At 41.2% G+C, this 27,796-nt stretch overlaps 1 protein-coding gene across 1 annotated transcript in view; it reads left to right on the top strand.

The window, feature by feature from the left end:
* Positions 1–27,796, top strand: part of TBL1XR1 (TBL1X/Y related 1) — a 179,271-nt gene that overhangs the window by 51,814 nt on the left and 99,661 nt on the right. Inside the window, exon 2 of the mRNA XM_090050604.1 lies at positions 16,399–16,463. The gene's annotated coding sequence lies outside the window, so the exon portion shown is untranslated. The remainder of the gene's footprint in view (positions 1–16,398; positions 16,464–27,796) is intronic.

Genomic DNA, 27,796 nt, shown 5'->3' with positions numbered 1-27,796 from the left:
AAGTACCCAATTTACTTTATACATATTCTTATTAATATTTACATTACATTTACATTATTAACATTATTGTTACTTTACTACCATGGCTTGTACTTGAACTTTACTTCATCTAGATGTCTAGATAGTTGTAGGAACATATTGGGAGAGAATTAACCCTTGACATACAAAGCCACAGATTTTGTTTGACAGCGTATTTAAGTAATTTTCACTTTTTGTGTTACTGTAAATAAGGATAAAGTCCAGTGATGATTTTTAAATTGCTACATACTGAGAAGTATAGTCAAGAATGCTACATAAGATCATAAAATTGGTTAAATGCGTGTAGTTCTGCATATTAATTTTAGGTTAGCAGATCCTCATTTTTTTTTTTCTACGGGGCAGTGGGAGCACATCCCATAAAACATACAATCAGTCTGAGAGGCCAGTATGAAAAATTTGGCTGACAGTTCAAAATCAGTCTAGTAGATTTATTCATGTAAAAATAGGACAAATTAAACAAAGGCAAGATATTGAAGCAGGATTGTGTGTTCAAAAGATACTTCTGGATTTCAGAAGTTTGAGTCACTTTGGAAGGACACCAGAGAGGCTGTGATAAGTGATTTCCATTGCTTACGCAAAGTGTTCTTGAGCAGTGTTTCCATGTGCCTGAGCTGGTAAACGCTCTCTTCTGAAGTGTGGCTGCATGTTTGCATGCTTTGTGTTCTCTTGAATGGATGAAAAATGTGAAGCAGGAAAGAGCAAGAATGGCAATAGTTGGGAGCCTGTTGATGAATGCGGACTTCAAAGTCATCTGTTTGATAACTGGATCCAAAGTGTCCCTTTGCTTTTTTTTACTTTAGTATAGAGCTGAGATCATATTGGGAAAGAACAAGTTGTAGAAACTCAGTGTAAGTGTCTCTGTGTTATACTTTGCCTAAAGAAAGAATTCAGATTTTTTGAATTGCTTCTGGTTCCAGTGTTTTAAATTGCTAACAAAAAAATCCAGTAACTTTCCTGGACCTATGTAAACCACAGGTTTGTTTAAGTTCCTTATTGCACTTCCACCTCCATGTATTGTGTAGCACTTAATCATGCCATTTTTAATGCTTATCACTGATTTTGATATGCATGAGGTGCTTATTTTTAAACAATCTAAATAAATGCAACTCTAATATAGTAAATAAATAAATAAAACCTTATTAGTCAAATTAGAGCCATGCCACAATATTTTACGGCTGTGACATGCATTGAAAAATAGCTTTAATGTGTGGGAACTTTGTGCTTTTTTTGACAAGTTTTGTTTTTATTTTACACTTCTCATTGTAGCAATAGACAGCTGCATGCTTGGCTAAGTAACACATTTTATTGTTACCACAACAGAAAGTTGCAGAATGTGGTACAGATACTAATATGGTCTCCATGAATAAGAAATCTGTACTTCAGAACTGAAAGCACAGAAATGAATAATTTGCAAGATATTTTTAATAAGAGGCGTATCAAATTTTTTTATTTTGTAACCACTCATCACCTGTTTCTTTATGATTTAAAACAGTTATTCGATAAAGCTGATTCCCAGATGGCTAGGTTGTCAGATGTTCTAATAAACCCAAAGGCTGGGTGAAAAAAGTGCGTGGGGGCAAATAATTTTAATGATGATGATAATAAAATAACGTATTAGGTATTTAAATGCTTTTCAAATGTCCAGTAAGACTCTGAATACCTTTTGAGTGATTAGAATTATTATCTTCATTTCATAAATGGGGGAAAAAATAAAACAGAGGAATTAAATAAGGCTTCCAAACATTGAAAATGAGTGTATTTTAAAGACAAGTTTGAGTTTCTGGTCATCCTTGCTCCAATTACCTGCTCAGTACCTTTAGAGCACAGGGTTACAAATAAGCCTCATAAGAAAAGCTGGATGTAGCCATGGAGATAAACTCTTAACAGACATCCTTAGAGATGGGATTCCTCAGGTGGAGATCCTAAACTAAGGAGCCTTTTCTCAGGAATGTTCAAACTGAGATTTGCAGCATGTACAGTTCAGATCATTTGCTGGCCTGTTGCTCAGGAATCATAGAAACCAGGGGACATGGAAAGAAAAAGGCCTGTTATGGAACCTGCTGTAGCGACTACTCAAAGCAGAATTACTGCATACGATATGACTTCTATTCTTACCTAGGCTTATAGGACAGTAGTGCTGGAAGGGACCTCACAAGTCCAGCTCCAGAATTTAACTAGACCAGGCGTAGGCAAACCCCGGCACGTGTGCCGGTGCATGATACGCAAAAGCATTTTGCTTGGCTTTTGCACCTTGGGGTGGATGGCTGGGGAGCCGCAAGGGGCCTGATCCTTGGTCAGGGCTGCGCAGCTCAAACCTTTCCCTGCCATCTGCCCAGAGGTGTGCATGCACCCACCACCAGCAATGAGCCAGGTTGGGCTCCGTGGACCCTGATGCAGCTGCTTGGCCGCCTACCACAGCTGGCCTGGGCTCTGGGCAGGCCCCGGCTGCTTGCCACAGAGCCTGGGCTGCTCGCAGCAGGCAGTGGGGAGGCTGCAAGCAGCTACGCTGTGGTCCATGTGGCTCCAGCCCAGCTCATTGCTGATGGTGGGTACATGTGGATCTCTGGGCGGACAGCGGGGAAAAGGCCAGGGCTGCACTGACCCAACAAGGATGGGCCCCTCATGGGTCTCTGCTGTCTGCCCCGGCACACCAGCATCTTATTAATTGAGGTTGTGGGTGATTTTGGCACTCGGTCTGAAAATGTTGCTGATTCCTGACCTAGGCCATCCCAGCCAAGTGTCTGTCTAACCTGCTCTTAAACTTCCCAGGGATGGAGAGAATCTGTAATTTCTCTAGGTAGCCTGCTCCAGGGCTTTACCACCCTATAGTCGGAAAGTTTCACTTAATCCTAAACCTAAATTTCCCCTGCTGAAGCTTGTGGCCATTGCTTGTATTCTTGTCCCTTATGGCCCCAGAGAAAAGCTCATGTCCACGTGCTCAGTAATCGCTCTTCTGGTATTTAAGGACTGTTATCAGATTTCCCCCCTCAGTTTTCTTTTCTCCAGGCTAAATAGCTTTCGTTCTTCCAGTCTTTTTAAGTTTTACCTCTGAGGCCCCTAATCCTTTTTTCTGCTCTGTGTTGGACTCTTTCCAAACTGTCCGCAACCTTCTTGAAGTGTGAGGCCCAAGACTGGAGAACATCCCAAGCAACGGGCCTTTGAGAGGCTATTCCAGAACATGTGTGACTTCATTTTTGGAAGGATTTCTGCTAAATTCGTCATTCATTTTCTTTTCTGTTGCTTCCTCCCACGGGCTCTAGTTATGCCCTCTTGAATTAGTCCGTCGTGTTGCTTTCCTCCCTTGCTTTCTACATGTATAAAATATTGCTAAATTTTTATTTTCTTATTGCTTCACGTGGGAGTTACTTCTCTGTAACCGAGGCCTAGTTCATTCAGGCATCAGAAGCAATCAGCAAAATTTCCTCTTGGTTTTTAAAAAAGAATTGTAAGACAAATACTAAATTTGTGGGTTAATGAGAGTATAATGTGGTAAGTAATTTCATTTTTTATATCCATTTTATCTAAATTGTAAGCAATATGCTTGATGGACCCAATGTTGTGTAGGAGACTGAAATGGGACAGCTGCTGTAGTCCCAGCACGTTAAACACTTAAATACTGGTCGCTCTTGATGGCAATAGCGCATCCTTTAAAAAAGTGCATCACAGAGAAAACAAGACTTAGGGGACTGTAATAATGCTGTTGATAGGGAACCCTGCTCAAAACCAGGACAGGTGAGATGGCGAGGTTACTGTGGTGATGAGATTTAGGCCCGTACACCTTTCCCTGAAGAAACGTGTATGTAAGGAACGGCTAGTTCCTTGTGGGCGGGAACTTTTGCTGATTGACACTGACTTTACACGGGCCCAATATTCTTTTGGGAATATCATGTTAAACTAGCATGGCGTGCTCGTAAAAACTGAACTCTCAGTTCCCCATTTCAGATTCGTAGGTAGTATCTTACCGTAAACAGCATTATCATGCAAATGTAATTTTAGCAGCAACACGCGCACTGCCATAACTTTTGGCTTGCTTACTTATTTACTTTGCTTGCACCCTAACTTTAATCTTTCTCAGGCCCGTTGGAATTTCTCGTGGGCAAAACAGTCTTAGGGTAAGTATATATGCAGAGGGATCAGGATCTTTTTTTTAATGACTCAGTCTGATAAATGATCGGACTTGCTATTTTCAGGCTAAGGGGCTGTGTGCATATGTGTATTTGCATATACACGGACTCACACACCAATTCACAATGGTAAATTAAAATGGTAAATTGGTAAATTTGAACTTTTACTGGTAAAACTCTACATCTGCAGCAGTAGTGGGGTATATTGGGTTCACTAGAGAACAGAGGATTGACTCCACTGCTCAACTTCAGTCTTTGAGCACCTTTTTAATCTGGTGCTTTAAATGAATACAAGATATGTGTTGTTTTTTGCGCCAGTCTGAGGTAAGAGAGACTCATTCTTACTGCAGGAGAAGAACAAGAAGCTCTAAATACGGTTAATAAGCTCTTTTGGAGTTGTGAGAGAAGTCGCTCTTATTTTGGAAGGGAGTTGTAGTAGCATAGGTAGATTGGTCTAATTATAAATTTCCTCCTGTAGACAAAACGGAAGGGTTTTTTGTGTTGTGTTTTTTTTGTTTTTTTCATGGTAAACAAGTTACTGCTTCGACATAAGACAGTATCCGCGCTCCTTGTGAATCATAATTTTTTGGCTGTCTTGAGAACAGAGTGCTCATTGAGCATCAAAGGGCACATGAACAAATTACCATGAACCAGAGGACAGGACTTTACTACTCTTTAGCTGCACCGTTGTGCACATGCACATTCTTACCCCACGGTGAACAAGCTGAGCCACAGCAGTGGAGTCATCAGTAAAAGGCAGCCACCATTTTTCTTGGATTGCACATGGTCTTATTCAGGAAATAGGTGAGGAGCATATGGCATGATTATGTTACCCAAACTTGCTGTTGACTAATAACTTTCATGTTCTCTGTATTTAATAAATGATTTTTTTTTCCCTAGGCAGTACTTCTAAAGTAAATATCTTGCAAGGCTTATCTCTGACGAGGGCAGCTTATTCTTTGGGACAGGTTTCCGTGTCTTTTTTCTTAAGATACTGACACTTTTTTTCTTTAACATAACGATATCAGTGCTAACATCTTCCCCAACTCAATCTCCATAGCAGATAAGCATAAATGCTTTGTCTCTGCTGTTGGGCACAGCAGTAGTTCTGGTTTTTGACTAATTTTGGACAGACTTCCTTCACTAGCAGAATAACAACACAGAGACTTCGACTGTGAGAGAATTATTTCAAGTGTGGTTCACTTTAGACCACACGTCCCATGTATATAACATACAAGAGAGCGTCAGGAACTTGGTTGTCCATGCTGTGCATCTGACACAGTGAGGGAACACTGATGGGTGGCATTGTCGAATGTACCCATTGTTTCAAGCTGAACATGCATGGCAAGGTTGGATCCAGGGGGGGTTGCAGTTCCTCCACCCCCGACTCACCCGTGCTGCTGCTGTCCCCAGGAACCCCACACGGCCTCTCCCCACAGCCCTGACTTCCTGAGCTGTGGGGTCTTGCATGGAGCAGGCACAGATATCTGCTGCTGTCCCCTGCTGACTCTGGCCCCAGAGGTACTCCTGCCTTGCTCCAGCCACAATAAGAGGCTTCGCATGGTGGGAGGCTCACTTGGGGATATTGGTGGTGGTGGGCAGATTTCTTCTTCCTGTATCTGCTCCCTGCTGCTCCACCATGGTGTTCCCCTCCGGCTGGATGTAGGCACTGGAAGGAGGAACCTGGCCATCGCTTCTGCTACACCCAGCTGACGCAGGCACAGCAGGCCATGGGAAGGGAGCAGGAGTCGCAGAGCTGCTCCATCTGAGGGCTTCAGGAGATGGCCTCGTGGGTTTCTAGGCTCAGCTGTGGGCAGTGGCACAGGTTCCTCCTAGCACCTGTTTCTGGCCAGCAGGTACATATAGGGGAGAAGTGGGCAAAATGTGACCCGCCAGGCCATTCTATCTGGCCTACAGGGCCCCTAAAAAATTTAGAAAATTAATATTTATTGGCACCTGGCTGCCTGTCATGCAGCCCTCGATGACTTGCCAAAACGCAGTAAGCAGCCCTCCACCCGAAATAATTGCTCCTCCCTGATATAGGGGGTGGAGTGGGCAGTGGGAAAGCAGGTACAGGAAGGAGAGGCCTGTTTACTGCTGCTGTCTGTGGCCATGATTGCCTCTCCTCTGCCCACTGGATGACAGGACTCTAAGGCTCCCCAGTCCGCTGGGTATATGCTAGCAGGGGCAGGCCTCCCTTTTCACGCTGCTCCTTGCCCTGCCCCCCAGAGTTCCCTGCTGGCTCCAGGGACTTCAACAACACCCTGTCCCCATCCCTCACCATGGCCTGAGGGGCTCCCCTTTACTAAATCTTAGAACTGCCAGTTGCCATGCACCTGTCAGTGCCCACCAAACAAGAACTGTGTTTTGTTGTTTGTTTTTTGTGGGGCAAAGGTGTGCCACCCGGTGAAATTTTTATGGTAGGATTTTGGTACAATACAGAAAAACTGTATAGCTCAACAGAAAGTCTGTGAATGGAGAGAGAAATTAAAAAATGGCTGCACAACTGCAGTGGCAGGATTGGCCAGCAATGCAGGGGTAGGTACAACTCGCAGTAAAGGAGGCTGTCACAGAAACCAAAAAAAGCTGCTTTGGGGACAGGATGAAGAACCTTGTGACTTGCTGGAATACCTGTGTTGCCGAGCAGGATGACTGTGTAAGGAAGTGATGCCATCTGGTAAGCGATCATTGCACACAACACGGTTTTATTTTGAAATTGCCATTAGTTTTTGAAACACCCTCATGGGAAAAGGCTTGCACTTCTAGCCTGAGAAACCAAGCAAAATGCAGGTTGACAGGAATAATGTGCCCAGAACGCAAAACTCCAGAGGAAAGGATTTGAAGCCCTGACCTTTTAGTTCAAGGGAGAAGGCTAAGCCGCTGTGAGAGTACATTACACAGTGGATGTCACTGGAGGGTTTGAGGAAGCCGTGGGGCTCTCCATAGCGAACTGTCAGCAAGCAGAACAGCGCAAGCCGTGAAGTGCTATCATTTCCTAAATATTTTTAAAGTCAGCCTTTGTACCACTTTGAATATCTGATCTCGGGGGTTGACCCCATAGTATCATTTTATGAATGTCAGAGACTTTGATTTTATTCTAGTGCTTTCCTTCCTCCAGTCCTTTCTCCCTTCTCCCTCCCACCAAAAATAATTCTAAGAACTAGCAACGTTAGTTATGAGCAGCTCGCTTCTGATGGGTTATATTTCAGGAATTCCTTGACCAAATAACTTCCAGTTCCAGCTCGAGCTGTTCATCCCCCTGCTATGATTTAGCAGTTTTCCAAATGGTGTTCTCACTAATGAAGGCTTTAAAGAAACCTTTAATATGAAAAGCAATTTCTTATTGTGGGGGTTGTTAGAAGAACCCTTGAATCCAGTGACCTCAGACTTGCTTTGCTAATTCTGTCTTAGATGCTGGCAAAGAACAGGTGTGCACACAATTTGAGTATGTACATGGGTTCCAGAGCGGTATCTACTCTTAAATGGGCTGCTTGGCAGAAATTCGGAAAGGAGCCCTTGCAGAATCCCACTAATGGGCAGAACAGAAAATCTTGGCATGATATAGAAGGCAGGACTTGAACAACACTCAGCCTGCCTGGCATACTGCGTGTTCAGGTTCAATGGCCACAGCATGACTTCTTGAGCCACCCGGTTGTTCTGACGTCAGGCTGTCTGTAAACACTTGAGCCGGCAGCAGAGCTGCAGTCGGATATATGTGCACAGATGAGTTTTTCTGGCTAGCTGGCTTTGCTGGAGCCATCTGAAGGTCCAGATTTTACCCGGAATAATTTTTAACTCTTGATTGTTCAAAAGGGCAATGGATGCTGGCCACCAAGTGAGATCAGACCCAAGTAGATGACGGGTGTCAGTTTGGGGAGAATCAGAACCGTAGTTGGAAACGTGCATTCACATTGATGTTATGCACACCGTAGCTGTTTGATACCATAGTGTTTTAGGGGAATTCCTTCCTCAGTCTCAGTTGGATCCCCAGTCCTATTCGGCACTTGCATCCTCTCTCAAAAAGGCACAGCAGTTTTCAAGATGGAGTACACACGTAGATGGATTTTAGTGCATTTAGTAAAGTCAGCTCTTAAACAGAAAAAACATTCTCAGCTGTTACTGCAATGCCTCTCTATTCTGGATTTTAGTTCTGAGTTCAACCCAGAATGGTTCTTCAAAGTCTGTTGCAAGTCTTCAAGTGCAGGTTGTGTTTTTTATTATTTATTTATTTATTTATTTATTGCCAACAGGCACAACCTGAAGAAAAGTGATCCAGGTCATTTGCCATGTAGTAAAAAGATACCCACAGAGACCCCCAAATTCAGGACCATTTTGAAGGCCTCATAACCATGGCCCTGTTAAATGCAAATAAGCATATAATTGTGTTGACAAAGTACCCTTTGCCTCCCTTCAGCTGCAAAAGCTATATAAGTCTTTTAATGGTAAAGGGAAGAACTGTTACAACTGATTCTGCCCAGCAAACTGGAAGACTTCTGGCAGGAGCTATGGGCTTTTGCTACCTTATGAAAGGGGATTTCCAGAAATTGGAGTTTCCCTATTATATTACTTTTGTTTTTCAGCATAGTAGATTTTCTTTGCTTCTCAGTTCAGAATTTGACATCTATGTTTGAATACTTGATTGCTTTATTGCAAGTTGCTTATTGGCCCCCCCCCGATTATGATGGAGAGGGTGGTGTTTCTATCCAAGCAGAATTTACCTGTTGCTTTCTTCCTGTGTTTGATCATGGTCCACTGTACATCCTTTGTGCCTGCCAGCCTGGATTTCTCAATACTGTATCGTTTCTGAGTAAAGGCTATGAGAGTTGATTTTAACTCAGTAGCCAGTTTTTGGGTAGAAAATATGGCTGCTGAAAACTTCTCAAAGATAAGTTGAAATAAGAAACGAAAGGTAACATGCAGAATGTGAGGGAACTAGGCAGCATTAATAGGAAAATAAGTGGTTCACACACCTGAACTACTCTCAGTTCTGAAGTATATGGAAATAGGATTTTTGCCAAGAACAGAAAGGCAAAAAGAACTAAACTCCCCAACCAAGCAGATCTCATGTATAATTCCTTCTGTCTGAAGAACTCAAAGTGCTTTACAAATGCAAATTAACCCTTGAGAAGTAGATTTTATCAAATTCCCATTTAGGAGCAGTCATATAAAGGAAACTTAATGCAGTATTTTGGATAGAGAATAAGATCCAGAGTTTTAATTCAACCTATCTTGAAGTTGAACGTCAAAAATTAGATGCATATCTGCTTTTTAAAGTTAGACAATACTGGTGAAGAGTCCAAGCTCATTTCATGTGTTATTCAGGTCTGCGGTGGTAACAGTTGATAGTCTCTGCTGACCCAGGCTGGATTTGAATTTATAGTCTCTGGTTCCCATTTCTTAACAGTTCCTCTGCATTCACTAGGTTATTTGTTAATGAATTTCATTTAAATGAATTGTGGGTGAACTTCAGATCCAAGGGGGCCCCTGCCACATTTATCTTTTTTTTCCCCCCATTTCGCAGCGTTGCAAATTAACTGATATTGACAGAAGATTGCCCTTGTGCAATCTGTTTCTATTTGATCTGGGCAAGACTTCCTTTTTTTGCAGCACCTGCCTATGTGCTATTGTTTTGCTTCCTTATTCTGATGACTTTCATTGTTCTGGTGTTTTTTTTCCTTATTGCTTTTTATAACTTTACCCTGAATAATTTGTCTGCACTTTCTTATCTTTGTATTCAACCTTTTTTTTTTTTTTAATTTTTTTTTTAAGCCAAATTCTTAGCTTTCTTATAAAACTGTAGAACTGACAGTGGCTCATATGAATGAGCGCGTCTTAATTTTCCAGCATTTTCTACTTGCCTAATTATTGGCCTTTATAACCTTTAAGTGTCTTTAGCGTTTTGTTTTGCTAAATGTGTTTGCAGATAAATGTTTGCGATTTTAGTCTGAAGATTGTGAAGTCCAAAAAAGGTAGTAACTTCTAAGTAATATGTATTTAGACATTAGTTTTCTCTTTATACCAGTTTAGAAAGAGTTCACTAACAAGTTTCTCCAGAAGTGAGTTATCATGTAATATGGTACAAGGTACGTCATGTTTCTCAAAGTTAAAGCTGGAGAAACAGAACAGATGAATGAGACTATTACCAATTTATTCTAAGCATTGTCACACTTATCCTACACTAAGTTTTAACCAGTTATCTGGGGAAAAGTGACTTTAAAATATCTCCTGATATTTCAGTTTCTCTGAACAGAGCTAAAAAGCAAAAAGATGAACTAAAAGAGAGGGTTTTTTTTGTTTTTTTTTTTACGGCCACGTGGAACAAGGGGGAATTTATTTTCATATTTTATGTTCCAAGCAGAATTGCCACTAGTGTTGAGTGTGACCACCAACCAAACCAAGGGGAGCATTCAATTGGTAATAACTTTTTAGTTTAGAATCTGTTAAGACTTCTGGTCTGGATGGTTCTGAAGTCTGCTCCATGGTGGGGAAACGTCAAGGACTTAAATATAATACTCAAGTATGTTTTTTGTTTTGCTTGTGAATCCCATATTGGGTTATGCAGCAAAATTAAAAAACAAGACCTTCAGGGAAAATCTGTAGCAAAGAAGCAATGTTGTGAGACTTTTGTAAGCCACAGAGAGCAGCACTGCATGAGTTAATTTGTTGTGAAAGCTCAAGCACCGTAGAGATGTCATGAAGTAGCATTTCCAATCAAACTAAATGTATTCCTAAAAGGATTAGGAAAAAAACCCTTAAGTGTACAACTTCAGATGCAGAAGACAAATGGCTCTAAAACCAGTGTTGTTTTACTGGTAGAACTAGTCTGGCTTCATAGAAGTCTGTTGTCAGAACAGTGGGGTGGAGAAGAGTATGGGGGGGATGCATTTATAAACTGCGGTGGTCCAGTGGTGTCACAGCTCTGGAGAAATCATTGTTTTTCAACTGGTTTAGCCTCGAAACAGATCAATATTGAAGGAACAAGATCCGACTTTATTTGTAGTGCATTTTTTAAACCAAGTTTATACCCATTTGTCGACGTTGTTGGCCTAACCATAGTTTTAACCACATGCAACACAATGATCTGTTATTGGTAACCAAGACAGCTGAGAGGGACAGCACCTGAGACTGTCATGCAAGTGTTTTTCTGTAACTAGTTCAGTACACTTTTTGGCATGGCTTTCCATTGCTGCTTGTACGATCACTTTGGCTACAGGTCCTCCTTGTCGCTGCTCATGGAGTAGAGAACACCTCAAGAGCTCATCACTTCATGAGCTAGTCTGCGTGCATGGCCATAGGTATTCTTTCCCATTATGAAACGATAAAGGGGGTCTTGTTTCTTCCGTAAGTAGGCCTGGTGTTGAGTGAACAAAGAATGATAGTCGCGTCATTTTACCACGGAAATAAAAAAACAGCTGCATAGCGGCAAGTCACCAGTGTTTGGCGTGACAGAGCCGGAGTCAAAAAACACTTGCATTTGTGGTTGGGATAAAAGCCCACCAAACTTTGCTGCCATTGGAATGTAACAAGAGCAGAGTTGGAGCAATCGCACCTGTAATCTCTACAGGAGCTAAATTTGAAAGTCCTGTTCTTTAAGCCTTGCATTGTTTTATCTGCTTCAGTTCTTTTTGTGGAAAGATTTGTCATTTATATCTTTGGGTGATTTAACTGTCTCTTGGCCTTGGTTACCTGGTATAAGTCACTTAACAAGTAGCAATACAGATAGAAATTCTGACTTTTAATATAATTATGGTAACCACCTGTTGTATGGTCTCCTAGCAAAGGCATCAAATTAATAAATGCCAATGGGGATGGCTTGGAAAAGAATAGAAAAACTGGAAGAAGATACTGGCATTCAAGAAAATTGATGCTGAAGAAGTCTGTTTATAGATCATAAACAAAACCAGCAAAAAAAAAAAAAAAATAGAATACTTCTAAAATTCAACCTAGACCTCTAGAAAACTTGTATTCAGATTTGGGACCTAGAGCTAACTAGTGCAAGTTAGGAGTTAAGCAGGTTCAGTAAGCGCTTTAATGTCAATCAGATAAATGGTGTGGTGTCTCATTATGGGAGTGTGGCAGTTGTATTTAACCACTTTAGTTTACATTCTTTTTTCACAGGTGAACTTTTCTTACTTTAAGGTTTGTTTCAAAGAGAAGCTAATTTATGTTTTAGTCTTTTCTGTAGGTTGTTTTTTTTTTTAAAAAAAAAAAAACCAAAAAAACCAAACCAAGTTAAAAATGCATATTCAAAAATTTAAATTCCCTTAACTGTTTATCATATAATATAACTGTGAAAATAAGACTGGCTTAAACAATACACTCCTAGTCTTATCTGACCATCAAGAAGTACCTAAGGGTCAGTGATGTAAGAAGTCTTAATTAGGATCAATACATGAAGTGGACAGACACAAAATGGAGCAGAGTGCTTGTGCCAGAAGGTTTTCTGTCAGCAAAGACATGTACCGTAGGAAAGGAATGTGGAGAAAGGACTATAATCAAATGTGTATACTATTTTATATACAGAGCTATAGATTTCCAATTGCTCTTTTTAGGGGGCCTTAAGTTAAAGCACTTTTGCTTTGTTTGATCAATTTGTATTTAAAAAAAAAAAAGTTTAATTGCTCCTCTCCCTTGAGTTTCAGACTCAATTATTCAATACTCATTTTCTGAAAACTTCTGGAAGTTGAACAAAGTCATGCCCCCCAGCTGTACCATGGGATATGACCCTATTCAGTGACTGTTGAAAGAAAATTGTTCATGTTCTTAACATTACTGGGTATTGGGCCATAGCTTTCCAAGCTGCAAAAAATGGTCCGTGTAGCAAAACCAGTTCTGAAAAATTCTAGATTTTAATTAAGACATTCTTGTCTGATCAGTGCATTACCTGTGTTGTTTGCGAGGGTGCTAACCCAGGAAAAGAGCAGAAAAACTGCTAGGCCTTCTGGAGCTAGAACATATTTGCTTAGGATGGTAGCTTTGTTTTGAATGTCTAGCAATTAAATGGATACTAGGTACTGTGTTTTGGGGGGATGTTTTATCTTGGGGATTTGTTGTTCAATAGGGGAACAACTACTTCCTATAAACAAGTGTCACTTCTGGTTTGCATGGCTGGTCCTTTCTTAACAGCTCTGCACGCTTACTTATTCTTCCTTCTCTTGGTAAGCAAACTTACTGGAAGATAATCTTTTCCTGTCTGAATACTGGAAAGCAAATGCTGGGGAGTTCTCATATTCCTCTGTGAGCTCACACCTGTTCAGCTTACCTATTCGCCTTTCTACTTTTTTCCCCTGTTCTGTGTGCCCTTCGGTCTTGGGCTTCCAGCTTCTGTTTTTGAGGGTTAGGTTTAGATTTCAGACAGAAGAGCGGGCATTTATGGCATAAGGCCCTTCCCAGAAGAGCAGAATGAGATCTTCCCCTGTATGGCTTTGGTACTGTAAAAGCGATGTTGTAGCTGTGATAGTCCAGAAATGATGTGAGAGGCAAGGATTTCTTAATGTAACAAATGTGTACTTTGGATAGTGTGTCCTGACAAAGAATGTCTTGCATTCAAGAGCTTGTCCAACTCGATCCCAACTACACAGTCTTACAAAAGAAGTAACCCTAAGACATCCTTGCCCTTCTGTGGCTTTGGCTTTTAAGCACTGAACTCTGAACTTAGCTCTGACAAGAGAAGGGTTGGAAAATCACAAGCTGAAGTAACCGAAGCTAAAGAAAAGCTTCTCTTACTCGGTGCCCTTGTATCTTATCTGAAGGTTTTTTCCCTCCACTAAATGGGAGGGGGAGCAAGCCCCTAGTCTTAGACTAGGGTATGGGGGGGGGAAGGGGGCTGCTGTGGTGGCAGCTCTAGAGCCCTGGCCAGAGCTGCTACTCTCGCCACTGCCACTGCTACTGGGCTGGGACCAGAGCAAGCACATGCTTTGTGCCCTTGGCTGAAGAGGTGCCAGAGCCATGTTGGTAAGCAGTGGGCGGTGAGGGGGCAGGCAGGGTAGTAAATGGGCGGGATGGGGCACAGGCGGTGGGGAGGGGAGATGGGCAGCAGAGGAGCCAAGTAGAAGGATAGGCAGGAGACAGGGCGTGCAGGCATGGCAGGGGCAAGTAGTGGGGGAGTAGGAGGGGCCCATCCTAGTGCCTCCCCTACGACCTGTCCTTTTGCCACTGCTTTCCCTGATGTAGTGGGAAGGGTGGGGGAGTGTATTGAAGATGACCCTCCAATAATTAGATTCTGTACATAGAAAATTAAAACATTTATGAATTCTCCATGCATAGAATCTAACAGGGGGATGGACGGACAGGGGGTTATTTTATTCCAAGTCATCTTGTAGTCGGGTAAATACTGAGTACAGGTACTCCTCACTCTTACATTGTCCCAGTTAACGCTGTTTCGTTATTATGTTGCTGATCTTTGACAGTACATACTCATTTAAACTCGCAATGTTTGGTTTTAACGTTGTTTGGCCACCACCTGCTAGTTAGGTAACTACTACGTAATTGTATTTGCTTAACATTGTTTCGCTTAACGTCACATTTGTTAAGAACGTAACTATGGCATTAAGCGAGGAGTAGCTGTATAGCTGATGTCATTGAACACATGATCTTGCAGTGACTTAATTTATTTCCTAAGGAAGTAAGGATGCATATCCCAGATCATCTTTCTCTTTTTTTTTTTTTTTTTTTTTTAAAGAGAACTCTAATTATAGGCAAGTAATGTGTCTATTTACTGTGTCTACTGGCTGATATGATGATCTTTCGTCTGTGCTGATCTGAGGCTTTAGCTGTGTAAAAACAAATCTGCACGCTGTTGTCATCTGTAAAAATTGCGTCGTTTGACAAGTAGAGTTTTCCTTTGTTGACTTGCATAATTTCCACAATATTAATACAACTAAGCAAGGGGAAAACAGCACGTTTGCAAATTCTCTTAATTCTCAGCGTGTTTGCATTCATTCTCATCCTCTGCAACAACTCCACACTTGCATTATGAAGGTTACATTTCTGGGAATGTCAATCCTGTAATGGAATGTGCCGAGAATAGAGGGAGAATAAACTTGTTAATTGTTACTGTAGAGAATGCTTGGTTTTGAGTGGAGTGGGCATAACTTTTCAGAATAAACCATTCATCTGATTGGTTTAACCCTTGAAACATTTTGACTAATGAATAAACTTCTACAGTTACTGGTAGCACATCAAAGTGTTTGTGAACTAATTTCTTCGCATGAGTTGTGTACAACGAATTTGCTTTTTGTTGTCCATTATATGGTTGGTTGCATGGTATTGTTTCTGCTCATCAAGTGGTTGACTGATTTTTTTTTTTCTTTTCTTTTTTTCTTTCTTTTTAAAGAAAGTGGTTTATAGCAAATAGTCTTGTTCACTTGCAAAGACAGGTATTCATATGGAGAGCAGCCACTCCCCAGCCATTTGTACAAAGGAAAATTCATTAGTGAATGAACAGGGGTATTAGCATGGAAGAAACCAGCAGCTGTCTGGCCATCTAATAAATGCTTGCAAGTGCTATTTGACAGTATTTGTCTGTCTTGTGCCTCATTATTAATGAATCTGATATTTTTAATTAATTTGAGGGATAAGAAATGGAGTATTTGTAACTTTGTTTTTGGAGACGCTTGTAATACTGATAAAGTAAAAAAAAAAATACCTGCAGTCTCTTTTGCAATGGGGTTACTTTAGGATCTTTATGATTTTTTTTTTTTTTTTAATATAGCCCTGCAGCTAATGTTATTTTCAGTTTTGTAAAGAATTGTAAGACTTGGCAAATAAATTGGGTAGCATGCTTTCTGCCCACTGAAATGTATATTTCTATTAACTCATGGATAAGTAATTTACCATTTCCATTGAGATTTAAAGAAGTCACATGGATGGTCTGCAGTCAAACTAATTGAAGAATTTCTAGGGGTTTTAATGCCTGTGAAGTGTTTGATTAATAGCTCTGTAGGCTGCAATCTGTAGGCCGGGGAGTGGTGACAGTGTTAATTGCTGTGGCTCTCAGAGCCAGGGCTACTAGACTTTTGGACCCAAGGGGAGCCCCATGAGCCAGATGACCTAGCCATGTAGGCTAGATCTCACAGGCCTGTGAACTGGATCCGGTGTAACAGTTACTTCAGTTTGTAATAATTATTGGTTTAGGCTGTGTATACATAAACCTACATGTGGTTGTGCTGACCCTTTTGGGCCCAAAACAGATATTGTTTTTAATTTGCTTTGTTCCTCTCCATTTCTTTTTCAGCATCATCTTTCTGTGATTGGGGGTACCTGACAGGTGAACTTCCTCACATCAATGCACTGCCAATGGTAAGTACAGTTTTAACTAAGAGAGTAGTATGATGCTTTCCTCCAGAGATGCATATGTTGCAAATAATGTTTTTAGAATACTTTATTTTTAGCATGCAAATAGATTTTTTTTGCAGTAACCCCCCCTCCCCCCAAAGCTTTATATCATTTGACAGAACATTAAAACGTTCCAAGCTATAATTATAATGGGGAAAATACAGCCGTATGCTTAGATTTCAGCAAATAGCTTAATTTGATAACATTTTATTAGTGCCCTCACCCTGTTGGTAACTGTTATTGTCTCCTCTGGCCAAGAGCATGGGAAAATAGTGGAATGGCTAGATGCTGTACTACCCCCAACAGGGTGCTTTCTATACTTTGTTTCAGTACAAACAGCTTCTCTTATTAAAAAGCTATGCCGTGGCAGCTGGTTCTTCTTTCAGCACACTCAGCAGCATTAGACTAGTTTAAACATTTTGCTCACAGAGGAATAGGTTTGACAGATGCCATCTTCCCTTACCCATTGCCTAAATGGTAATAAAAGTTACAGATTGTTGCAAGCTTAAATTTTCAGACGATTTTAAGTGGCTTTTTCTTTCTGGAAGTTGAGCAGATGGAAAGCAGTAGTGAGGTCTGGAAGGGAGGGATCACAGATAATCTCCCATCTCTGATAAGCTTCAGATTCTTTTGCTTTTTGCTGCAGTTCTGATGTCTTGTATTGTCATAGTCTGGCAGTTTTAAGATCTTAACCTGTAGCACTAACCTTGATAAATGGCTCTGTAAAATGGCTTTGTGGGGTTTCATGTTTATCTGTTGAAAATTGAATATATTTGATCTAGAAATCTTTAAGTTATAGGGATGGGATTTCTAACTGAAAGCCCTGAAAACTCTACATGGGAGCTGAGAGTTGAGCAGGGTTCCTCACTTGTGCATAACCATGAGGGTTAAAGCATCTGTATATAACTTATGGCATCAGTTAAGCTTCAGTTAAATGACACCTGAAAGGCAGTGAGTTTGCATACATGTAGCTGATTTGTCTTGAAATTGGAATTTAGTAAACACAACACAGAAGACGGAAACACTGTGTTTGCTCTTTGAGGGCAGCCAGAAGTGAAATGGAATAGAACTTGAGTTTGTCATTAAGGAAAATAATGATGACTGAATTCACGGGGGGTAAAATCACCCTTGGAAAAGACTTCCACGCACCATATGCACCACTTAAATCTCACCTTTACTATCAAATATGGCAAATGGAGTGGATAGGGATTATATCGGCACAGGAATGAATGTCACCTGCAGGGAGTGGATCTGTTGACTCCATTTTTCTGGAGTCACTTCTGGGTAGGATGGCACTTTTTCAGTCGTTAAAACTATGGGGCTAGCTATACTCTCAGACTGTACTAGTTCCTTTGAATATTGCTGCTGAAGTTAACCTTTTTTCAGTAGAAAGCAACACTGATTTCTTCTTATTTCAGACAGGCTGAACGTATTGTTAGCCAAGATTTGAAATACAGTTCTGCATTACTACTTTTCTTAAAACACAACTCATTTTCGTATTGTTAGCCTTAATACTTCATAAAATCTTCCTACATTTGCTCTTAACTTTCCCTCCACAAATTCTCAGGAATTCTGAATTGTACAGTCTCAAGGTATGCTACTTGGTGAAGTAATTGGAAAGCACGTTTCACTCTTACTTGAAGCATTGTGAATACTCTTCAGTAATTTCTGAAGTGCTGCTCTCACTGCAGAATTGAGACGCATGTTTCTATCCCAGTTCTTTCATAGCAGCTATTCATCCCTTAATTAACTTGGTTACAGTGTGGATGTAGTTTTAAGAAAGGGGCAGACTAATTCTTCATCTTGAAGAAGAGCAACAGTAAGGTCCACACCAAAATATTTTCAGTGTTTTATTGTATTTAAAGATGGGTCGGACAAATTCTTTTTCAGCCTGCAGCGTGGCAACAGTAAAGTCCACACCAAACTATTTTTGTGTTGTATTAACATGGTGATAATGGGTGACCTGAAACAGTCCTCTCATGAATGATGGAGTTAGGGTATAGTCTTGCAAGCTCTTGAGTACCTGTTGAGGGTCCTGATCCAGAATAGTGAAAACCTAATTTAATTTCTGCAAATTATTCCATCTAAGTTGGCGATAATGTTAGTATCGTTGCCTTCTCCTTATAGGTTGGGTACATTGTGGAGCCTGTGCTGCTATAGCTATGTTGTCAGAGCTTCGTGGTGGAAATGTGGCATGCGTCAACAGAGGTGCTTTCTGCTGGCGGTCCTTTGCCACCTCCCCAACCAATACAGGCTAAGCCAGTGAAAGCCTTTGTCGGTTGGCATAGCTGTGTCCACATCAGGAGTTTTTAGGCAAAGCTGTGTTATATTAAGGGGCATGACCTTTCACATCCCTATTCTCTGCATTTTGTCAGCAGAACTGTGCCTAGACCAGTGGTTCTCAATCTTTTGTATCAGGACTCATTTCTAAACATCAGTGGCCAGTCCTGACCCAGTGCCCCTTGCTTCTGAACTGTTGCCCCCCATTTCCAGGCCCCAACCTCCAGTGTGTGTGGGGCATTGGGGGGGAGGAGGGGGGTCCCGAGCAGTCCCTTCCAAGGGAAAATCCATAGTTTCCCATGTTTTTCTCTTTTAAAGGAGAATCCATTTTTAATGTTTATTTGCAACCCTTTCATATATTCTTACCACCCACTTTTGGGTTTTGACCCGTGGGTTAAGAAGTGCTGGCCTAAACTTTTCCCCAAGCCAGGAGTGTAAAATACACAAATCTCACATATTTTATGCTTTTTTCATTTAAATTTGATTCAGGTTTGCTCTTTTTTTGCACAGGATGTAAAACATGTATAGAACATAGCTAGCTACACAAGGTAAAACATTTCCTGTCGGTTAAAATTGAATGGCTAGCAGTTGTATTGAGTTTTACCACAGCTGACCAAAACATGCTGCAGTAGACTTATAGTCCGGAGAGGCAGTGTCTCCTCTCGGCAGTTTTTGACTCTGCTGTTCCTGAGAGTCTGAGAGAAGACTCAGAGGAGGTGACTCTGTTTAACAAGAAGGAGTTGTTTCTAGGTTAAGGGAGATTTGTGTACTGTGCTAATTTTAGCATGCAGAACTAATTTTCCTAGGAGCTCATATTACATTTCCACTTTGAAAGAAATAGGTAGGTAGATCACAGAGAGTAAGTGAATGTGTCAGGGAGAAGATTTGAGATTCCTGTTGCCTTACTCTTACCCACTAGATAACATGCATTTGTCATGAATAGAATAGTAACCTAACGTGTTTGATAGAATAGGTAACTTGCTTTAGAATAGAAATGTGTTCAAAGCATATAATTAATTTTAGTTTCAACATGCAGTGTTGTTCCAAATTACCTTGTTCTAAGGAAAATAAAAATATGGATTACTGGGAACTAACATGTTGCAACATTTGTGTGTTGGGTTACATGGCTAATTCCAAATGCCAGTACGAATTAAGAGTTAACACTTCCCAGCTTGAAAGTGAAAAAATGGGATCCTAAAGGAGTTTGCGTTGTCAATACCACTAATAAATTTGGAAATATTTCTTAACAGTATCTCCACTAACCTGAAATCTGTGTGAAGGTAACACAAATGCTTGGGATGGGATAACTGAAATGCAACATGATCATGCTAAGAGAAGAATAGTCTCAAATCAATAAAATAAGCCACTAAATCAAAAAGGCAGGAATAATCCAACTGAAAAATATAAAATGAACAAATGCAACAATTCATAAAGAAGTTGTAGTTCATAGTAGATGATGAACTGAATGAGTGAACAGCATGATGATGCTGCAGAAAGGGCAAATGCTGTTTGGGGTTTCATTAAACAACCTGTATAAAGACATTAAGGACTGTATTCTGCTTCATTAGGCACAGATTTAGGCTTCAGTAGGGTGTTTTTCACCTTTGGACAGTGCATTTTAAATTGGCCATAGACAAGCTGGAAACTTGAAGAGCTGTAAATAATTTGAGAAAAGCTAAAGGATTTATCTATGCATAGTCTAGAGAAGACTGCTGGGTAGGGCCTAACTTATATATATGTATGAAGTATTATGTTTGAAGATAAGAGTTAGAACCTTTTCATTGTTTTACAAAGATGAAAAAGTTAGGTTAAGCACTTGTGAAACTATTGAATCCGCCCATATAAAAAAGCCATGAAAATACAGGCAGTCCTCGGGCTTGCAACACAATTGGTTCCTGAAAACCGTGTCTCAAGTTGAAATGTTGCAACTTGGAACCAATTTTCTTGTAAGAAACAATGTTATAAATGGGGAATTGGTTCCTGAACCAAGGCCTGATACCCTATTTTCACCAAAAATACCCCAGAATTTTGTACTTGATCAATTATAGATGAGTAATATAGCTACATTCATGTATTTATATTGTAATTAGCAATCATATTGATTTGGAAGGACTTCTTTGAGGAGACTTTGCTGGACTTTTTGAAGGGCTCTTGGTTGGAGTCTTTGCGGGAGTCTTGGCTGCAGGTTTTTTTGGAGTCTTGGCTGCTTTCTTAAAGTGTCCAAGGAAGTTTGGACAGATGTTCTCCAGGGAGATGAGCAAGGCAGTGAACCTGTTTGCTGGTGTGGCGTCGCATCAGATCAAGCGTTGTAAAGTCAAAACTGATGTCATAAAGTTGAAATGGGGAGTCAATTTCTAAACACTGCAAGTGTGAAACCTTTAAGTCAAGGACTGCCTATATCGAGGTTGCATGATGAAAACGTAAATCTGCTCTGAAAAATAAGTCTGGTTGGGATGTTGCATCTCAATAGTTTGCATATTGCATATATTTAGTTTATAGGTAAATAATAGGAGAACATCCTTCCTCTAGCTCTCAGGTTGCTTTCTCCAGGACTTTAATGTTCCATTGTTTTGCAGAACGCTAGTACAATTTGAACCACAGATATTTTGCTCATTTGGCAATTGGAAAATTGCCTAACATGCAGAATGAGCGGTTAGGTATCTGCATGCCTAACATGCAAAATGGGCATTTTGGCAAGTAAGTTTGAAGAAGCTGCCTTTGTGCAAGCACATGCTATTGCTATCCAAAGGCTCTCAGAAGAGGAACCTTCGATGGCCTAAGCTCACTATGCCGTCTCATGCATCATGGGGGTATAACTCAGAGCCCCAATTTGAGAGTGCCTGAAGATTATGGATTCATACCCCAAAGAGAACAAGAGACATAGGCTTCTTAGTTCAAATGGTGTATTCCTGGAATTTATTCAGAGGTTGTAACAATCTTCCCTTGATTCCTGTGTAATGCACACATTTGATAGGGCCTTTCCTTGGCCTGTTCACCCCTCAAAGACGTGAGGTGGTGAAATAATCACTGAATGCAGTGCTAGTATTTGCCGTGAGCAGAGGGGAAATCTTTTGGACAGTACCCTGGAGGACTTCTACAGTCTAGACTGGATTTACATAGCAAGTGGAAGAAAATTATCAGTTACTACCATGTTTAGGCACTGCACCATATTTAGATTAGGCTCAGGAATAAAACAAAGTTTTATTTTGTAAAACTGCGTGTGTTAGTAATTGGGTCAGTCGGCTGTAAACTGGGATCTGAGTATGGATGAAACTCCAGTGTTAGAGGATCAATGATTTCCCTCTCTTACAGCGTGTGTGGTTTTAAAATGAAGGATGTAATGTTTATGGGACTCTCCTTTTCGGGGAGAGTCCCGTGTCCCTTTCTCCAACAAGCACGGTGTTTCTAATGGGAGGTGAATGATCCAAGTGACTGATACGTTTTAAATGCATCGGTGACTGATCTCTTTTTAATTGCCACTCATAGCACTTAATAAAGACCAAAATCTCCGAATTCCGTGGGTGATGCTTCAGTGTAGACTTGAAATGTTCTTGCATTCATTGGGATAGAGTTAATCATAAGTCTTTGTTATCTTCCATTAGTGTAGGCCTTGACAGTTGTCTCTCAGCAGTGTCATTGCAAGCTTCATTACTTGTGCAAGGGAATCTGTCATCATCCAAAGTCATGTAAAAGCAGAGAGGTTGCCTGGGAAGGAATTTGTAGTGCGTTACTGTATTAAGATGACCCTAAATATAAGACATCCCCCCAGTGATTTAGATTCTATACATGGAAAATTTATAAATTGGTTATAATTTTCCATATATAGAACCTAATTATTGGATAGCTGTTTTTAATTCATGCCCCCAGCCACTGCAAGGGGGCAGGCAGTGAGGGCAACAGGTGGTGTGGGGAGGTCAAGCAGCTTAGCCTTTACTTCTGCCTACCTCCCTGCTGCCTCTGCCTGCTTCCCTTCTCATAGCCTTGGATCCTGCCCTCCCCACCCCAGCCTCTGCTCCCTCTCATCCTCTTGTTCTTGCTCCCTGCTGGCAGGCAGTGTCCCCATTCTAGCCTGGGGCACTGAGCATAGTCCCAGCCCAGCCCCCATAGCTACACGCCCCTGGGCTGGGCTGGGCTGATGCCAGGCTCAGTGCCCTAGGCTGCAGCATGGTTGTGGTGGATCAGAGGTAAGAATGAGCAGGCCAGGGATCAGAGGCTTCATGTTGAGGGGAGATGGACCCAACCCCAGATAGGGGCTGGAGCTTGAAGTGCAGCAGCTGCCTGCCCCTGCACCACTTCCCTTTGTATACCACTCTAAGATGAGGGGCTCTTTTCCCCATGTTAAATACAGGGGTGGAGGGTGGTCTTAGAATTGAGTTAATATGGTCATTCCCAGAGGGACCTTTGTCTGTGGTGCGTCCAGCAGGTTTTAAAGCCAATTCCTCGTCTAATGTGCACCTACCTACTTTAGTTTCAGTTGATTTCCTCCCAAGATGTTTTTAAAAGCATGTAATGCGCAATCTTCTTTGAGGTCTGTTACACCAAAGGGTTTCTTAGCTGTCTCTTTAATTGTCCTTCAGATCCTCTGGCAGCTTAGTCTGCATAGTAGGTGATTAACCTACAAGTGGAAGGGGCCCCCTGGGCCGTTAAGTCCAATCCCCTTTGTTTGCAGGCAGGTAACTACCCAAGGAATCTGCACAGTCACCGCTTCAAACGCTCACACACAGTTACAAGGTACAGTGTGTGAAACAGAGCATCCTACAACACGGCACAGGTAAAAGCAGGAGAGACGAAGACTCTGGTTGTGTCGTGTTGCTGCAATACTAGGAAGTAGTTTGTTAACATATGCTCAGGAGCTTCTAGGAAAAGGATGGTGTCACTCACTACAGAGGAAGGCAAAAGCTTGTCCTTCCTCATCTGATCAAGGGGGAAATTCCTTTCTGACCCTAAACTTGGGAGTTGTTATTACCCATAGTGAAAAGCACGACCCTCTAGCCAGGAACCTAAGTTTCCCAAGTACTGGTAGGAGCAACAGCACACCCCAGGCAAAATGCCCCAGCCTTAGCCGTTGTCAGTATGTCGGTGCTTCAGAGGACAAAAAAAACCTACCTCAGAAGCCAGCAGTACTTACCAGGAAAGATTCACTCCTGGTAGTTAGAAATAGTCTTTTAATTTCCAAACTTGATCTAGCCTTAACTAGTTTGTGGCTACTGATTTGTATGCCACTGTTGTAAACTCTTCCCTCTTGCTACCGTTCATCTAATGAATTTAGGTGTAAAGGGTGAAGTGCCCCTCAGTTTCTGTTTTGTTAAGGTGAACATGCCAAGATCCATTTAATCTTCCATAAGAATAGGTCTCCATTCCCATAATTATCTTAATAGCCCTTTTTTGACGTTTTTTCAGTTTAAATTGATTTCTTGCATGTTGGTGACGAAAATAATCTGTCCGTTTCTATATTGGCAGTGCTCCCCAGGTTCATTGAGCCACACGTTTCATAAGGGCACATCTGACATGTTGAACAGGCTAGATATCAAGACCAGTCCTTGAGGAACATCACTGGTTAGTGTTCCTTAGTCAGATAATTCACCTTCCTGTTGAGCTGACTCCTTATTCAGCTCACAGTAACACTGATTTCTGTCCTCTCTCTTTGACTAGTAAATTCCACTGAGATGCAGTATTAAAAGCTTTCCCTAAATATAATTAAGTCTACTGCATTGCCTGTATCCAAGAAGTCTGTTATCTTACAGAAAAATACTGACTTAACTTGACACACCCTTCCTCAAATAGACCCATGTTGTGCTTTTTTCCCCATTTTCCATTTGCTTCCCTATCATTGCCTTTTTTTTTTTTTTTCTTCAATGTCTGTTCTAACATCTTACAAGCTATTGAAGTCAAGCTTAATAGGGCTGTAATTGTCTGGGTTATTATTTCTCTTTTTTTTTTTCCAAAAGTAAGGCCTTGTTTATTATTTTCCAATTTTAAGGTGCTATCCCCGAGTCAATAGATGCAGAGAAGAGGTGTGTTAATGGAGCTGCTATTTCATATGCCAGTTCCTTCAATATTCTAGAGTGCAGATAATCTGAGTCCTTAGTTTTGTGACAGTAAGCGCTGTACATTTTGCTTCTGTTTCAGATGTGGCAATTTCTGTAATCGCGTCCTCATTGCTATATGGTATCCCACAGGTGTCCTCAATTACGTCTTGCACTATCTCAATTACATCTTCATCCTTATTAAAGACTGAGGTCAGAGTATGTATTTGGTTATTGGGCCATGCCTAAATTGTCCTAGATCTCCACTTCATCTTCAGTAGACAGTGGCTTCACGTCTTCCCTTCTTGTTCTATTCTCATTAATGGGCACCTGTACACGTGCAGGGAGGCTGCTCTGACAGGCTGCTGCGTCGGAGCATTGAGCCTGTTGGAGCGTGGTAATTACCATGCTCCAGCAGACTCCAGCATCACATGTATTAATGTCCCCCACCTGAAAAATGGTGGCAGGGGTGCTTTTAATAAAGCTTGTTCAACATGCTTTAATGGCACTCCCACTGCCATTTTTCAGGATGGGGACGCTGATGCACATGACAATCCGGGTGCTTTAATTAGACAGGCTCTTGGGAGCCACTTTAATTAAAGTGCTCCCTCCCTCCTTCCCCACACCTCCTGGAGCATGTGTATAAACGCCCTTAATGACTAAAGAAGCTTTTGCTTCTTATTTTAATGATCTTATTTTGAGCTCAGCTTCTTCCTTTTTGTTTTTTGACCATGGAAAGATGCTCCTCCTTACTGTTTAGTTCCATTTTCCATTACTTGTAGACACTATGTTTGTTTGTAATGGCCAGTTTCAGGTGCTTGTAAGTCTGAAGTCCTTTGCAGCAATTCTGTCTTCTCCCATTCCCCCCCCTCCCCCCACTTTTGGATGCAAGCACCTTATAGCATTTATACTTTTGCCTTCGAGTACTTCCATTATGTTTCCATGTCCAGGCCTCCTAACTATCAAATCCAGTTAATCCTTTGTTTCTCAAAGTTAGTCCTTGTAAAGTCCAAGAATCTTTGTTTAGAGACCTATTCTTGTCCTTCTTGAATTTACTATAAACTGAATGGACAACTTGATCGCAGGTTATTTGGCACGAATCATTCTTCTAGATGGTCCTTACTACTTGCCAAAACTAGATCCAAGTTAGCGGTGCCTGTTATTGGTAAAATGACCCATTGATAGAGCTGTCTATCAGCTAAGATGGCCGAAAATATCTGATCCCTACTGTGTTGTTTGTTTTGTTTGTTACCCACCCTCAATTAAGGAAAATAATGATTTAAACTGCCATGATTACACAGTTTTTACTATTAATGACATCTCCAATGGTCTTGGGAGATAACAGAGAACCCAGTCTGTTATTAAGGCTGAATTTATGGGTATTTAACAAACCCTAATACTAGAGATTTGACCTGGAGCCCTAATATATAAATAACTTTAAAAGACTGAAGTCTTTATTCTTCAGGTTCTTATGAATGTGCATAACTTCAAAGAACCTGTTCACACATTTGAAGTAAATTAGGACTACTCACATGCTTAAAGTTAATCGTGCTTGAAAGTATTTGTGGGAGTAGAACCTAAAAACGCATCTGCAATCCACTGTTCAAGTAGTATAGTTGGTAGTACAGTTTATGGAATACAGCTAGAAAAGCATTTATTCCCAACAGTGTGTGGAATAAACCAAATTGAGTGACAAAATAAAACCTTTGGCATGGTCAATGTATTTTACAAGGACCAGAATGCAGTAGCTCGCTGAAGAATCTTCACATTTGTTCAGATGTGCAAGATGCAAGTTGAGAGAGGGCAAAATACGGTGACAAATAATCTGGCACAGAATACAACATTTAACTAGTAATTGATACCAAGTTCCTTCAGAGAGAGAGAGAGAGAATGTATTTCTTGGGTCTAACTTGGTTCTTAGACTACAGCATTTGGTGGGAAAAAAATCAGCTAGAATATATAATTTATGCAAGGTGCAGCAAAGTGCTGGGTTAAAAATCTGTAACACATGCTTCAGATGTTTATAATTGGGAACAGAGGAGAAGCTGGATACCTCTTCTAATAAGTTGCTTCAAACCTTGTCTACGCTACAAAGTTCTCTGAGCAAAACACCATTTTGGGGCCAGAATTTTATACATACCAAGTTCTCTACCACAATGCCCTCATTTCAGGGGGACACGGTAAACTGCTTCTGTAAGTGAGCGGGCGGCCTGTGCTTCGGTGTGACAGTTGGCAGAAGGTTTGTGTAGATGTTCTTGCAACTGCTGGCATTAAAACCCTCCAGCAGCATTTCTGCACTTCCTTAAGCCAATCACTGTGGACATTGGCTTGAAGTCTACTGGGCAAACTTCAAGCTAACCAGAAGCTTCCCCCTGCCATTTTGATAACTTCTATTCCTTGCTACCACAGATATGTGAGATGTCTTGTCTTGCAGCCAAGGCCTATGTGCCTGCCTAGAGCATGAGCAGGGATTTGGATCTCTTCAGCTTTTGGTTTGGAAAGACCAGGGACTCGAAGAATAGGATGCAGGCCATGGGGTATGGAAGAAGCAGCAGTCCATTCATAGCCAAAGCATGCTGGCATCCCACAGGGGGTCCAGCACAAAAAAAATGTTATGACATGTCCCTCCTTTGTAGAGCTGCACATTATCTTAAGCAGATCCCACCAGGACCCCTGTCTCAACTGTGAACGCTTCTTAGGAAAGCCCATGAAACCCTAGGAATGAGAAATTATTGGCGGTCTTTGCTGAGCCTTTTCAACGTGGAGTAAAGGAATGGGGATTCCTATACAGACATCCTTCCCCAACAGCCAGCCGCTGTTTGAGAGCCAGGACACCCAAAGCCAGGGGCAAGTACAGCAACAGCTGCTGTATGCCAACAAAATTTCTCTTGGCAGAGCTTTCTAGTCTAGATGAGGCCTCAGCTGTGATTTTTATAGCACAATATTATCATAGTATTGGCAGTTCTGAAAAATAATTTACAGCACCTATTT

The sequence above is a fragment of the Crocodylus siamensis genome, chromosome 6 (assembly GCF_052110815.1).
Source record: "Crocodylus siamensis isolate JL-2025a chromosome 6, ASM5211081v1, whole genome shotgun sequence".
Lineage (NCBI taxonomy): Eukaryota > Metazoa > Chordata > Crocodylia > Crocodylidae > Crocodylus > Crocodylus siamensis.
The sequence above is the reverse complement of the archived record's forward strand: the minus strand, read 5'-3'. Positions and strand labels throughout refer to the sequence as shown.